The sequence below is a fragment of the Petaurus breviceps genome, unplaced genomic scaffold (genome assembly GCF_028583685.1).
Source record: "Petaurus breviceps papuanus isolate PSGF00001 unplaced genomic scaffold, PetGlider_PUasm1.0 90700, whole genome shotgun sequence".
Classification (NCBI taxonomy): Eukaryota; Metazoa; Chordata; class Mammalia; order Diprotodontia; family Petauridae; genus Petaurus; species Petaurus breviceps.
This window is the reverse complement of record NW_027187315.1, coordinates 1339263-1355323: the sequence shown is the minus strand read 5'-3', so window position 1 is coordinate 1355323 and position 16061 is coordinate 1339263.

The following is a 16061-nucleotide window of genomic DNA, read 5'->3' as shown; positions in this document are numbered from 1 at the left end:
CCCGAGTTCAAATCCTGCCTCAAGTTGTATGACCCTGCAAAAGTCATCTAACTTCTGCATGCCTCAGTATCCTCATTTGCAAAGTGAAGAGACTGTATATAATGATCTGTAAGGTTCCATCCAACTCTAAGTTTCTGATGCTATGATTCTGTAAAGGAAATTTCCACATCAATAAGATCATGGCTTCATGAAAGTATTAAAGAAGTTCCTTTAGTAAACTCCATTTATAAGACATCTCTTGGAAAACACATCCCAGATTCCAAGAAAACCCTGCAATCCATCTTAGACAACACTGCCAAATTCATTTCTGTAAGACACTACTCCAATCATGTCACTCCCCTACTCGAAAACTTCCACTGGCTCCCCATTTCCTATCATATTAGGCCTCAAACATCTCAGCTGAATATTCAAAGCTCTCCACAATAATACTCCAACCTATCTTTCCAGTTTTATCTCCCTATTTGCATAGTACAATCTAGCCAAAATGGTTAACTCTTTGTACCCCAATTTATATCCATGTTTTCCCCTGTCTACAGTAGAGAGCAGACTTTTACATGTTATTTCTTCTTACCAAAATACTCCTCTCTATACATTGCTAAAAAAAATTTTACTGATCTTAAAATGCAACTCTCTTTTTTTCTTTTCTTTTAAAAATTTTATTTGTTTTCAGTTTTCAACATTCACTTCCATAAGCTTCTGAATTTTCAATTTTCTCCCCTTCCCTTCTCTGTCCCCTTCCCAGGATGATGTGCTCTGATATAGACTCTACATATACATTCATATTAAACATACTTTCACATTAGTCATGTTATAAAGAGTACTAGAATCAATGGGAGGAAGCACAAGAAAGAAGAAGCAAAACAAAACAGCAAAAGAAAAAAGAGAAAAATGCAACTTTAAATTCTACTTCTTTCACACTGTTAAATGAAAATATATTGCATTTAAACTTGAAAACCCAGGGATCTAAAGTTCTGGCTATACCACAAGTCAGGTGATACTGGACAATTTATGTCATCTCTTGTGGCTTCAGTTTCTTTATCTGTAAAAAGCAACTGGGGGACAGAGGTTGGACTACTTAATCTCTAAAGATCTTTTCAAGTCTAATTTAATGATCCCATAAACCTCACCTGATCCTTTCACCCAGTTTCTCTTTTAACCAAATTCCCATAATACTTTGTACTTCATTGTGATATTGATTACAGCCTACTCTATCCTCATATCATATGATGTACATCTTATTTTGACAACTTGACTATAGACTTCTTGAGGGTAGGAAGTTGTTCCCAAAAAAGCATTTAGCAAAGTATTTTGCATATAGGCTGCACTCAAATATTTTTAATTGAACCTAAAGTCAATTAGTTCACAAATAGATTGTATGCCAAAATACAAGCAAACAAACTGAATACTACAACTGAATTCCATCCAGAGGATCCAGCTTCCTACAGTATGCATGACTCAGAAAGAAACTAAATTCTCAAAACCCTGAATTCTGAGCACAAACTGCACCTGAATGAATGATTCCATGATTTCCCTTGTGCCTTAAAAGCAAAACAACAAATCAAATAAAGCTTGGAAGGTTGTCAGTGGCCATTGAGGGTGTTTTTGTTATCTTTTTGAAGCATGTCCAAGGAGCTTTGGAGGTTTATTGGATTCACTGACCGGAATAGAAATCCAGTATGTTTCCTCATGCTTGTCACTGGTCCATATTTTTTTTTCTATACATCAGGTATAGGAACATAATGAGGAAAACCTTTATTTCTCTTTTCATCTTTGACCTGCCTGTTGGACCTGTGCTTTCCCATATCTTATTGCCAACCCAGGTACTGATTTTTTTTTAAAACCAGGTTTGTGTTTAATCCTGGGGCCAGAATTGCTACAGTAGATGTTACTTGATATAAGCCTACAACTAAAGGTTTCAACTGTGACATAATATTAGCTTATCCTGACGATCTGGATCTACTGATAACTCCCATCCCATTTAACACTACTACGAATTCCATGGTCAGTGGAGATTCTTAGATCATTTTCAAGCATAATATCCCCTTTGTCCATCAATTGGGGAAAGGTTAAACAAATAACACAAGAATGTCCCAACTCCAGGCATTTTCATTGGCTGTTTCCCATGCAGGAAATGGTCTTCATTTCTACCACCTTTTAGCTTCCTTCAAGTTCCAGCTAAAATCCCACCTTCTACAGTAAGTTTTTCCTAATCACTTTGAATTCTAGGGTTCTCTTTCTCTGTAAAACTTACAATTTATTCCATAAATATCTTGTTTGTGCATAGGTTTTTTTTTTTTGGTATGTTGTCTCCCTCATTAAACTATGAGTCCTTGAAAGCAGGGACTATCTTTTGCTTTTTTTTTTCCACCCCCAGCAAATAACACAGTGCCTGGCACATAGTAGGTGCTTAATAAATATTAATTGACTGATTGACAAATGAAATATTACTTTACTACAAGAGATGAATGTAATTAATAGAGAGAAACATGGGAAGACTTCTATAATAGGCAAATGCAAAGTGAAATAAGCAGAATCAATGACTATAACAATGTAAATGGAAAGACTAACAATGAAACAATCAAAAATTCAACATTGTAGAAGTATAAAGCTATGTGGGAATGTATCTTACTACTTTGCAGAGGTGGGAGACTATGGGTGTGATATATTGTATATAATGTAGGACTTGGTTGTGTTGGTTAGTTTTTCTGAACTGTTTTTTTTTTTCTTAAAAAAAATCTAAGGGGCAGTTAGGTGGAGAAGAGGACAGAGCACTGGCCCTGGAGTCAGGAGGATCTGAGTTCAAATCTAGCCTCAGATACTTAGTAGCCATGTAACCTTGAACAAGTCATTTAACCTCAAATGACTCCCAAAAACAAACAAAAAATTCCTTTTTATAAGAGATAGTTCTCTGAGAGTGGGGAGGAAAAGATTGAGAAATTTAAGCAATATAAAAACTAAAGTGATCATTTAAAAGAATTTTAAAGATACTCCATATATGTGTCCAGGCAGAATTCCTTGAGATGGGTGACTGATGAGCTAGCTCTGTCTTGAGGGCCCTCTTAGGACTTAAGAGTATATAATTACATGAAGTTGGCGTGTGTGTGTGTATACTCATACTGTTCTTTTTTGTTCTTGTCTTACCCTTTCCTCCTAAACTACAAGTTCACTGAGGACAGGGGTTATATCTTAGTCATCTTTTTATTCTTTGTATTTCAAACAGAGCTTTCCACATATGAGTTACTTGATAAATGTATGTGGAATTAGAATCCATTATCCTTTGTCATCTAAAACATCAGAAACATTGGTTTTTCCTTGTTCAGTTTTTTTTTCTGGATTTGCTTTCTTTAAGATGATGTTTATAGCAGATTGTCTGGCAATTTTGAGAAATTTGCTTTTTTCTTGTGAGTGCCACGAAATTTTTAAAATAAATCTAATCCTAGCTTCCTAATATGGCTATGTAAGAAAGTTCTATTCCAAATATTTCAGTCCATGCTTTGAAATGAACAACTTTATTTCAGTTTTTCCTTAAAGTTATACCACAGAGACCAGATTAGAGTTCTAACTAAGATGAAACAGCCAAGGTTTTTGTCTCTGGTGCCAACAGTGAGGGGGAGACACTTCCTTACAGTAGCAGTTCAGAAACTGAATTTCCCCCATGTGCTAAGACTCTCAGATATGGCTCTGTTTCAAACAATTTTTGTACAAGAACATTCAGGATGCAAACTTTAGTTTAAATAAGAACTCAAAGATACACCAAAATGTAAGTTACAAAACTCAAAAATTAAGAGACAATCATCAGCTGCATATTTTTAATGGATCCTCATTTTTTAATTATTTCCTAAAAATTATCAGCAAATTAACTTTTTTAATGAACAAAGAAATAAAACTAGTTTACATAGGAGACAAACAGAAGATGTTAATTCTAATCCTAACATCTAACTGCTTTCTCAAGAACACAGTTGGAATATAAACTTCTGTAGCAGCAAGCACCCCAAGCGTCCTCAGGGTTTGCCGCCACCACAGGTTCTTGGATCTGCTTTGATAAAGGAAAGCAACTCAAAATGGGTTAACAAGCTTACTTTAATCAGTCAGACATATATCGTTTACCCTGTTCAGGGGAAAAAGGTCAGCACCCCGAACTTCAAAGCATACAGGCAGAATTATCAAGACAGAAACAGATCAAGTAGACAGCTTTCCAAACTGTCCAGCCATTACATCCATACCAAATCAGCAGCTGGGTTTTTCAAAGCCGGGGGACTCTCAACAACGGCTTCCCAGAATTCAGATCAAATCACAGAACACTTCTCAAAGTGAGTCCCAAAACAAAGCTACACATCAGGGCTTATATAGCCTTCTCCTGGCTCAGAGAATGTAACAACCTTATTGACTCACTGGCCAATCAAGAAGTATCTACTGAAAAACAAGCCTCCCTCCCCAGGCTTCAGGTGCATTTTAGCCTAGGGGCAGGGAAGATCTTCCAAATTTGCATTCCCATTACAACTTCTTAAAGAAATTTAATATATAATTACGCATAATTATATACATATGTACTTTCTCCTCTGTTAGAATCGAAATTCACTGAAGGTAAAAATGTTTCAGTTTTGTCTCTGTAACCCCAGCATTTATCACAGTGCTTGTCACAAACTAGGTTTCTGATAAATGCTCTGTTGACTAATTTGTTTCTCTATTACATAGGCCTTATATCTGTTTCTCTAGTGCATATGCATAGTGTTTGAACATGGTAGGCATTTAAAAAATTGTTTGTTGAATTGAATTGAAGATAATTAACAACATTTTAATATGCTTAAAAATGCCAACTTAGAACAATGACATAAAATGACATTATTAAAAAATAGTTATGCCTTCTACATTATGTCTTTCCCCATCAAGGTTTCAATATATGGCAGGTTAGCATAAAAACTTAAATGGGAATTTGGGAGAAGTTTTGTGGAAACCACAGACAACACAGAAAAAATATAGAAACTCAGAATGCATGAAATTTATGTACAGTATTGTATAATATCAACATATTTATCTTTTAATACCATAATAATTGCAACTTCTCTGGTACAAAGGGAAGGCCAAAACATTGTATGCAGATTTTCCAGACTGTGGAGGCTCCACACCCCTAACCCTCATGATGTGGAACAGAGAACTGTATTAGCTTTAGACCCAAACTGGAAATTCAACTTCAGAAATTGAGGATTTCCAGAATATCTGAGTTTTAAATCACATACAAACAACAGAAGACAGGTTTGAACCTTAGCTACCTTTTCATCTGTTAGAGTTTCAGTTTTTGTTTTTTTTTCTCCTTAAGGTGATTCTGGGAAGATTTTAGGTTAGAAATACTTATTAAATTCCATTATTATTGAGAATCATTTCAAACCTTACAAGTATTGTAATAACTTATTCTACTTAGAACAACTTGATAAAGATTTAGTATTTCCATTTTATATCAGTATTTTAGTTGGATTTATTACCCACTGTTGTTACTGTTAAGCATTCATGTAACACTTTAATATTCATGAATTGTTAAAGCATTCTATGCAAGTTAATTCTCATGAGAAATTTTTGAAGTTAGCTAGTCTTGTTCAAAATGAAAGAAATTACTTTAGGAGGAAAACTGGCACATGCGGACTTCACTTTGAAACACACATCACATTAACTGGAAGCCTTACAATGAGCCAAGTGGGTGAGATCTAGAACAAAAATGCTTCCAGCTATATAACAGGCTTCCTCTAGGAAGGAATAAAGACTGCTCTCCCTTACAATTCATTTTTTTCTAGTAATAAAAGACTAGGAATTCCCTCCATCTTCTTCAAAACATTACCTTGTCACTTTTTTATTTATCTTTTCTTGACATGGTACCTCCCATAGAAGTACTACTTACTAGCAAGGTTGCTATTTAGTCATTTTCAGTCATATCAGACTCTTCATCACCCCACTTGGGTGTTGTCTTGGCAAAGATAGTAGAGTACTTTTCCATTTCCTTCTCCAGCTAATTTACAGAAGGGGAAACTGAGGCAGACAGGGTGAAGTGACTTGTCCAGGGTCACAGCTAGTAAGTCCTGAGGCAAGATTTGAACTCAGGAAGATGGGTCTTTCTGACCCCAGGCTGGGCACTCTATCCATTACAACACCTAACTGCCCTACTAGCAAGGTATCGTCTGCAAAAAAGATTCCTTGCTTAAGTGGATTATTTAACCTAAAATAATCTATTAAAAAGTGGGATGTGCTTATGTTCAATTATGAAAATACATTAACCTCAAGAAACTTCTAGGTCAGAGGCTCTTAGCTTGGTGTCTACATTATATTTTCAAGGGTTCTGTGGATAGACTTCAGGGAGTCCATGAACTTGAAGTTATCAATGTTCTGATAACTGTACTTCAGTATGATTAATTTCCCTTGTAATTCTATGTATTTCATTTTATGTGCTTAAAATATTGGGAGAAGGGGTCCCCTAGGCTTCACCAGACTGTTCATGACACACAAAAAAAATGTTAAGAAACCCAGCCCAAGATGATGGATTTCTCGGCAACTATAAATCACTTGGTTTCAGAAGTTTTGTTGTTGTTCAGTCATGCCTGACTCTTTATGACCCTATTTGGAGTTTTCTTGGGAAAGATACTGGAGTGGTTTGCCACTTCCTTCTCCAGCTCATTTTACAGATGAGGACATTGAGGCAAACAGGGTTAAGTGACTTGCCCAGGATCATACAGCTGGTAAGTGTCTGAGGTCAGATTTGAACTCAGGCAGATCAATCTTCTGATTCCAGGCCTGGCACTGTATTCACTGCACCACCAGCTGCCCATTGTAAACCTTAAAGTGTCATAAAAATGTGAGCGACTAGATTATCATCACCCACCAGCAGGAAATACTTTGCTATATGAATGAAACCTTGAATTTCTCAATTAACAGAGATAAAAGGTCACCCTAAACATTGAAGAAAGTTTCATGTGCACTCTAACTCAAAATTTTTAAACACCTGCTGAAGAGTAAAAATATATTATGTCCTCTTGAATTAGACTCCAAAGAAAACACTCCAAAGTATGTTATGATCTCCAAATTAGGAAAGTAGTGATGTCTAGAATTAGTAGAGATGATCTTATTGTACAAAAAGATGAAATGCTATGATTCTGTCAGAGATATAGAGAATTAGCAGAATGAATTAGAATGTACAAGGAAAAAAAGTTTTCTTGATGATTGTAAATAATGGAGTTTATGATAGACTGAACTATGGATAGTAAGGATCATTTCTATTAATATGTGGATTTATTGGCTCCGATCACTATAATCTTTGAGTTTATTGAACACTATACTATGAGGTTTATTTGCTCCTGTATAATGTTTACCTAATCTGGTATGGCCCTATCTCCTGCTATGACCCAAGACTGCTTTCATGCTATGCCTTCAGTTTACCCTGGCTTTCCTTCAATAAGACTGGCAGTCTTATTGTGTAGTCCAGGAATGAACAGAGGAGTTTATAGACATTTGTCTCTTGTTTTCTTGATCAAATGTCTTTCTGGAGTGTTTTTATTATATTTATTTTTGGAAGCATTTGGGGTAAGTGACTTGCCCAGGGTCACACAGGTAGTAAGTGTCAGAGGTCAGATTTGAACTCAGGTTCTTCTGACTCCAGGGCTGGTGCTCTATTCCCTGGGCCACCTGTTTTTAAAGTTTTATAGAAAATAGTTATGGAGGATCTTGGCTCCTCTATATCCTATCACTTAACTGACTATTTTAGACCAAAATCCAATAAATGCTTCTTGATCGATTACATGACTTACTGTAGATTCTTGAACCTAGCATTCAACGTCCACAATCCAGATCTGACACAACTTTGCAATCTGATTTCATCAAACTCCTCTTCATGCATTCTTTATTTCACCCAAACTGGACCATCTGCTCCTAGCTCATCCTTTATTTTTATTGCCATACATCCATGGCTGTTAATCAAGAACATTCTTCCTCTTCTTTCCCACTTAATGAAATTCTTATCCTTTGTAGTGTGTGTGTGTGTGTGTGTGTGTGTGTGTGTGTGTGTGTTACCCAGATAGGTTGGGTCTGTCTAGATCTAGCTCACAGGGAAGTTTGATTAGATATCCCTAGAGTGTCTTCTGCCTACCTTTCTCTAAGGGAGACTGATTCCTATCAGGGTGTGAAGCAAAAGATTGGGACCAAAAGCTGGACACTCTACTCAGTGAAAAGTGGTACTGGGATAATTTCATATCTATCTACCCACTCAACCCCATGCCACTAAAGTTGTTGGTCTACTAAGGAAAATAATATTCAGGGTCAAGCTGAGCTTCTGAATGTTATATCCCTTAACAAGGAAAGGGTACTCCCACCCAGGTTATATATCCAAAGCTTGATGGCCCTTCCCACCAAACACCAGTTCCACAAAGAACACATTTGTTCCGCAAAGTTCTGCAAAGAGCACATTTGGCAAAAAGCAAACAAACCTATTTATACAAGCCAACAACAAATAGAAATCAGAGAAGGTATACAGATGAGACTATCCAGACAATATGAAGAGAGAATGACCTTTCCCACTTTTTAAAACGAGATATCTCGGCTCAGTCAAGAGAGAGAGAAACCTAAATCTCACCAAAGGGGAAATTCCCTGAAGTCTCTAGTGAAGGAAGGTGGGGAGATAGGGATGTGATAGAGGTATGGGGTCATCTACATATTCAGGGATCTCCCTGAAGAGAATTTGGAATCTTTTCTGAATCTGGAAGCTAGATTAGGATCTCTCGTCTTTCAATCTCTTGACAACTCGATCGTGCAGGTGAGGAACACTGAGTAATCAATCCCCACCAATAAGACCATTATGCAACTGGTCTTTGAGCCCCTAGTTATGCCTTTAAGACCTAGTTCAGCCTTTATCTCCTCTCTGAAGACCTCTCTTATTCCCCCTGCCAAAGCTAATCTACCCCCTCCTCAAATTTTCTTAGAGTACTTTGTCTGAATATCTCCACTGCTCTCAATCACGTTTCCATGCATCATCCTAATTTGGGAGGATCTTTTCCCTGTTTTAGGGTACAAACTCTCCATGAAAACAAGAACTGTCTTTTTTTTATTCTTTGCATCCCTAATACTGGGGACAGACACATAATAGGCACTTCCTAAGTTGACAAAGTCCACTTTTTCCATGAAACTTTCCCAGGCTAGAAAGAAAAATGGTGATCTCCAATCATCCCTTTTTCCAGTAGGGAATTTCCATAACTCCTTTATCCCCCATATAAAATACATGCACATCATTATTTTGCAATGTACAGAATTCAAATGTTATACCTGATAATTTTCTAGATTCTATAGATAGGTCTCCATATCATTGTTGTCTTAGCTACACCCATGTAGACTATGTATTTTAGAGGAGTAAATTTCAGTGATCTGTATAATGGCCATTTGCTCCCACAGGCCCCAACTAAGGATACTATGAAAGGGACCACTCTCTCTGCTAAGTTCTGATTGGCCAGTGGTACTTACTAAGTTTGTCCTTGATAAATAATTCCGTTCAAAAATATTGATGTTACTTGACTACAGAATTCAGAGTGATTTTTCCATGGCTAATGTCGAGTTTGATTCAGATATTAATGAACATCAGTCATTCACTATTTTTCAATTTCAGGTATAGAAACAGTCACAGTGGCCTACCCTATACCTCTGAAGCAGGAGAAGAGTCTGGTCCGTCCCCCAAAGATCTCTAGCTGATCCTCTGAACCATGAGGATGAAAGCAGGGGCAGGGCCATGCAGTGTCCTCCCATGTCCCCCAGGCCCAGTGCCTGGATTAAGAAAGGATTTCTTCTGAAACATGACTAGATAGACACTAGACAAGGAGCGCCCACAGTGATTGGACCCTGGGGATGGAAACCTAGAGACAGGGTGCACTACAAAGTACAGACTAAAGGATCCCCATGGGGTAGAACCTCCATAGTTCCAGGGACTCAGCACATCTACAAACCTACATGCCTCAATGTAACTGTTTGAACCCCACCAACCTGTGGGTTGCAGCATTTAAATATCTTTTCATGAAGTAATTTTTACTGCTTACTGGCTGCTGAGTTTGTTTTTAGTATTTATTAACAAAGTATTTTAAAATACTCAAATTCTAGGAAATAACTTTCTGCTTCTTTTCCCTTTCCTTAACCCCATAATTACTGGATTTTCTGTAACAGGCCATTTAGAGACTGTCCTGGGATTTGCAGTAGTTTAACATGTCAAAGTACAGTCTTCCCCGCCCAGGAAGAGATAGAACCTCTCAAGTGATTTGGGACTAGACTGGGAGGGGTTATACTGGCCAGGAAAAGAGGCCTGTTCTGCAAGAACAAGAATGGAAGTGGAGCTGGTAGGAGTGAGGAATGATGGTGATTTCTGACCAGCCTGAAAAGTTAATAAGCTGAGCAGAAGCAAAGCATGGTACAGCAGAGGAGGACAAATGAGAGTTTAGAGCTCTGGAAGAGCTTCAAAATGCTTGTCTCTCTCAACTTTCCCTCCTTATGCCTGGTGTACCCTGAAAAATATATTCCCTTGCCTTCTCTCACTGTTCCTTGCTCCTGATTAGCTTAATTTTTACATACAGTCTATATACTGAATGGTCTATATACTGATAGTGTCCAGGGAGTATAGATTGGGGGAAGCCTGTGGCTATTTCACTGCACAGAATTTAACCTGCTGGGAAGATTAATTTTCAACCTGGCTATAGAGACTGATTCTAATTTGTTCTTTTAAAAAAATTGGCATTAGTTTTCTTCCCAAAATAAAAAGGAAAAAAGATGGCCACATGACCCTGTAAGACTTTTGCCTTGGGTTAATATTTTGAGCTTATCTCTTTTTTAATTCTGCAGGTGGGGTCATTGTGAAAGTAGGTGCCTAAGACAAGAACTTTCACTTTACCCACTTCTCCAAGGGAGTGGAAATGAAAGGGGAAGAGATCATTGTGCCCCATAGCCACCCTTCCTCACCCTGCAGTTCTCTATATTAATGAAATCACAGGTCCCATTCCTAATACTATTTCTTATTAAGAATTAGATAAAAGTGAATAAGCATAGCTAACATGCCTTTTACTCTAAAATGTTCATGTTTATTTTAATTACTAATACCCTTTTCCCCTTTGCCATTGCAAAATTTATTTCATTTATATGTATATGTTATTATTACTGATACTCTCTATGAAAGAAAAAAAAGACCATGCTGTAGATTTCCCCTCCTAAAAAGAAAAGAAAAAAAATTGAAGGAACTGCCAATCTGATTGCCACCAAAAATATATACTACTCTTGTTTATCAAACTTCAGTAGGATATGTAGAAAAGGTGAAAGAATAGAAGAATAAGAAGACAAAAAATCCATAGTTGATACCAATACTTCATTTTAGAAGATTTATTCTATGAGCCTTTTCTTCTCCCCTCCCTCAACTACCCAAATCTTTGACATTCCCACTCTCTGCCATCTCTCCCCCAACTCAAAAGGAGACAGAAAAGCACTACATTTGCAAGACCATGTATCTTAAACTTTCAATATAGAATCATAAACATGGGAAAAAGAGAGTGGGGGTGTGGGGGGAGGGTTGGGGTCTGAAGGAAAAGACAGAGGTTATCCTGGGTGTATTTGGCAACAAGTTGGTAGTAGATCTAGGCTAAGGTGGAGATAGCCATATTCTTAGAAGCAGTGTCTCATGTAAAGGGTCTGGAAACTTTAATTCCTTTATCCTAGTTCAGATCAAGCAGGTAAAAATTATACCATGGCGTTCTTCCTATCTTCTCCTCTACTTTTCACTTCTGCTTTGTTTTCGATCTCTTCATCAAAAACTCAGGGTGAAAAGAGAAGTGATCTCCCATCGAAGATGGAGAAAAAAAGAAATCACTCTTTTCAACCCACCCTAAATTTCAAGTCATAATCCATGAATCATTATTGGGTTTCAATCTCTTCACCAAATCTTTCACAAGTACAATTAACTTGGATTAAAACTTTTTGGTGTGAAATTCTCTCTCATTTATTTCCTCTTCCCACTGGCTAAATGAGCATTGAAACAGCCCAAATAAAAGCAGAAAAAGAAGAAGAACAAACAAAGGTCTGTAAAATCTATAAAGTAGAAAGTCAGTCTGAATAATTGCCAAGTCAACAAAGATTTATTATGCACTTACTATATGTCAGGCTCAGTGCTGTGATGGGAAATCAGCAGAAAGTCTATGCCCCCAAAGACCTTACATTCTATGAGGGAAAACAGATAAAAGGAAGCCAAAACGGGGGTTATGGGGGGGGGGGAAGGCCCTATGTGCACTGGGGCATGATAGTGAAAATCTGGAGTCAGGAGTATAGGCTGAAGAGAATTGAAGACCTATGTGGGTTAAGCATCCTCCTTAAAATGGGAGTTCTGGGAGTCAATCAGAGGAAGAGGCCTTGTGGGAGATATTTCCAGGGTGAGAAGTCCAGCAGTGAAGCAAGCTTCAAAAGTATCTTCCTTTCTACTTGTATTTCTACTCCCAAGGCTTAGCACAGTGACCGATAGAAAAGGTACATCAGTCCTTATAAGCATTTATGAGAATGAGAAAGGGATCTTATTCCTTTCCTGCTCTATCTTTCTCCCTCCCTGTCTAACTCTCTTGTTGTCATCCTAATCCCATTTCATTACCTCTCTCTTTCCTATTTGCCCCACACTTTTTTTTTTTTTTTGCTTTTTGGAGAGCAGTTGGGGTTAAGCGACTTTCCTAATGTCAAAAGTCTAGTTTTGTGTGTGTGTGTGTGTGTGTGTGTGTGTGTGTGTGTGTGTTAAATGTTTGAGGCTGGACTTGAACCCAGGAACTCCTGACTCCAGGGCCGGTGCTCTATTCACTGCGTCACCCAGCTGCCCTTGCCCCACACTTTTTTAAAGGCATCTTTTTCCATCTTATTCCTTCTCCCTACCACATAAAACTGCATGATCCGTTCCAGCTCAGAATTTACCCAGGCTTGAGAGTTGAGAAAGATAGTGCCCAAACTAGGTATACAGAGGAACTACAGAGGTCAAAATGTTAGTATTCCCAGGGTTGAATCCAACCTGACTCAAGAGACTGGGCAACAGCACATGTGGGAAGAGGAAGAGTTCAAAGTATTTGTTTGGTGGGGTTTTTTTTTTTGTTTTTTGGTCTGTACCTGTGATTTTACTGGCATAGGGAATTCCCACTGAGGAAAGTCCCTTTACCCATGCAAAGCAGCAACTTATCTGCAACAGGTAGTTTTAAATAGTGACCTCTGGAAACGAAAAGTCACACTGCCTGTGTGTGTCAGAAACAATCTGAACACAGTCTGTCTATCTACCACATCATACTGCCTCTCTCAAGTGAGTAAAAAGATGTTATTTGGGGGCCAAGGCTTCCCCTAAATCCCTCTTCTACTGCTTATTGATGTCATGAGAGTGACACTGGCTTCTCAAGGGCTATGCCAAAGGGACACAGGTCCTCTCAGGGCTCAGTCTGGGCCTGGCAATGATCTCTTCTTGGTTTGTTGTCTGCAGACCAGCCTGGATAAGTGAGACGAAGCTCCCAATCAGCTTGGGTACTGAAGCTTCTGACAATGAATTCCAACTGAAAGGTACCTTAGAGGTCATCTACTCCCATGCTGCCCTCCCCCACACACACACACTTTACACATGGGGAAACTGAGGCCTAGAAAAGCTGAGTGTCTTGCCTAAAGTCACACAGGTAGGGGGTGGCAGAATTGAGATTTGAACCCAGGTGCTGCCAATCTTCATGATAGCATTCTTTCCACTAATCAACACTGCAATCTGTGTCAAGAATTCAAGTCCTTTCTATAATGGAATATTGGCACTATGAACAATAACCTAATGGAAGAGTATTTCCTCTTCAATGAGATTTCAATTCAAACACAAGAGAAAAAAATGACTTCCTAAAGAAGGCTTTGCCGCACACATCCATAATTTAGCAAATTCAAAGACAAAGTATGCCTAAATTAATTAGCTCCTTTGTTTACTAGTGCAAAGTTAGAAGTACAATATGTTACAGTTTGAAAGGATCTTTCTTAGAGATGAGCTAATCCAACTGGATGAGGAAATTGGGGCCTGGAGCTAAGTGATTTGCTTAAGGTCATCCAGCAGAAAGATATGTAAAATATAGATCTTGGTGGAGACTGCTTTAACATAGAGGCACTTCATACTTTAAGAGGACATCAAATGATACACACAGATATGCCATCATCCATCTATTACCTTCAATTCAAGCTGTTTTTTCTTCCACCCACAACTAACAGCTGAGATTCCTGAGGACCAGCTTGGAATGTGTTGTGACTCAATCAACTATGTGAGCCTGCCCTATCATAAATATTAGATTCCAGTGTCAATATTTCTTATTCAGGTCCACTGTTTCCTGAAAATGCAAATAAATTATATTTTCCCACTCCTTTTTCAATCTCTTTTCCTTGTCATTCTTCTCCCCTTTTTATCCTTTCCCCTACTGAATCTTCTCTTTAAACCTCTTCCCTCATTCCATGTCTTTCCATTTCTACCTCTTTTTCTTTCCTTCCCAAAATGTACCATAATCTGTCAGTTGGCAAGCATTTATGAAGCACTTACTATTTGCCAGACACTATGCTAAGTGCTGGAGACATAAAAAAAGGCAAGAGCAGTCCCTACCCTCAAAGAGCGTACATTCTAATGGGTTAAATGACATGTAAATAACTAAATATATACAGAGTGAATAGAAGTCTATCTGACAGGGGATTCTTCTCTGCTTTCAAGAGAATAATCCTACAAGATGATAGGACAGAAGCCAAAAGAAATGACAGTCAGTTTCCTCAAGGAAACGTAACACTTGAAAGCAGAGAACCAGCCAAGCCAAGAAGTAGGGCTAATTACCACTCTACAAGGAAAAGATAAGCAGACTATAGGGAGTGTCTTACCAGATATAAACCATGGGCTACTATGATTAAAATAATTTGTTATGTCTCTTCTACATTCCCCTCCCCAAACAGGGGATCCTAAATTTCTCTTTTTGGATTTAAGGCAATAAAACTTACAAAATACTATTTACCAAAAACAGTGTCACCAAACATCATTGAATTATACATTGTAATGCCAACTGTTTGCAATGTAACAGTTAAAGAAGGATGCTTTGTCCCTCCTCATTGTATAGCAGGTTTAATATGGTGGGTTTGGCCACAATCACTTGTAAGCTACCTGACTTGTTTTTCTAGATAGATAGATAGACAGACAGACAGACAGATAGATGTATTTGCATATAGATCTATAGAGATAGCTATAAATTATTAGATACGTAATTTTATCATCCAAGCTCTATAGAAATCTGAGATGTTATGAACACCTTGTGAGTAAAGATTATTTTGTTCTTTATATTTGTATCTCCAGAGTCTAGCAGAGAGCCTGATACATAGTAGGTGCTTGTTGATTGATTGTTGATTAGTTTCTTTCTAATTAAAAAACATGTAATCTCTTTCTCATTAGCTAGTTCTAGTCTCCATCACAGTTCATTAAATACTAACTATGTAGGTGTAATAGTTGGCTTTATCAAAACTTTTTTGAGCTAAAATTCTGAAGGAGTAAAAACCTTGATATATAAAGGGGAAGGCCTTTCAAATGTAAAAGAGACAGTCCACATTTTAAAATGGAGTCTGAGACCAGAGAGACCAGTACAGACTGGTTCAGTACTTTTGTCAATACCAGACACTCATCTTCATAAAACCTGACAGGAGTCTGGAAAGTGTAATAGGACTAAGCACCACAAGTAAAGATGAAATCCCTCACAAAAGGCAGGTCTGAGACAGGAAAGGTAGTCAGAAACAGCAGAAGTTAAACATTTCCCAACTTCTCCTTAGAAGCAATAAACTTCAGAAGCTGAGGATTTGAGGGACTCAAAGAGGAGAGGCTTCTGCCAATATTAGGCTAAGTGTCACTGAGCTTGTTGAGAAGAAGACTGTTAATACTCAACAGAGTCAGAGGCTGAAGGTACTAAAGATTGCAACTGCCCACTGAAGATCAAGATGGGAGAGTCAAAGACATCAAACCAAGCCTTGTGAAGAGCCCAGAAGCTAAGTGATCTGCCCTGACCAGT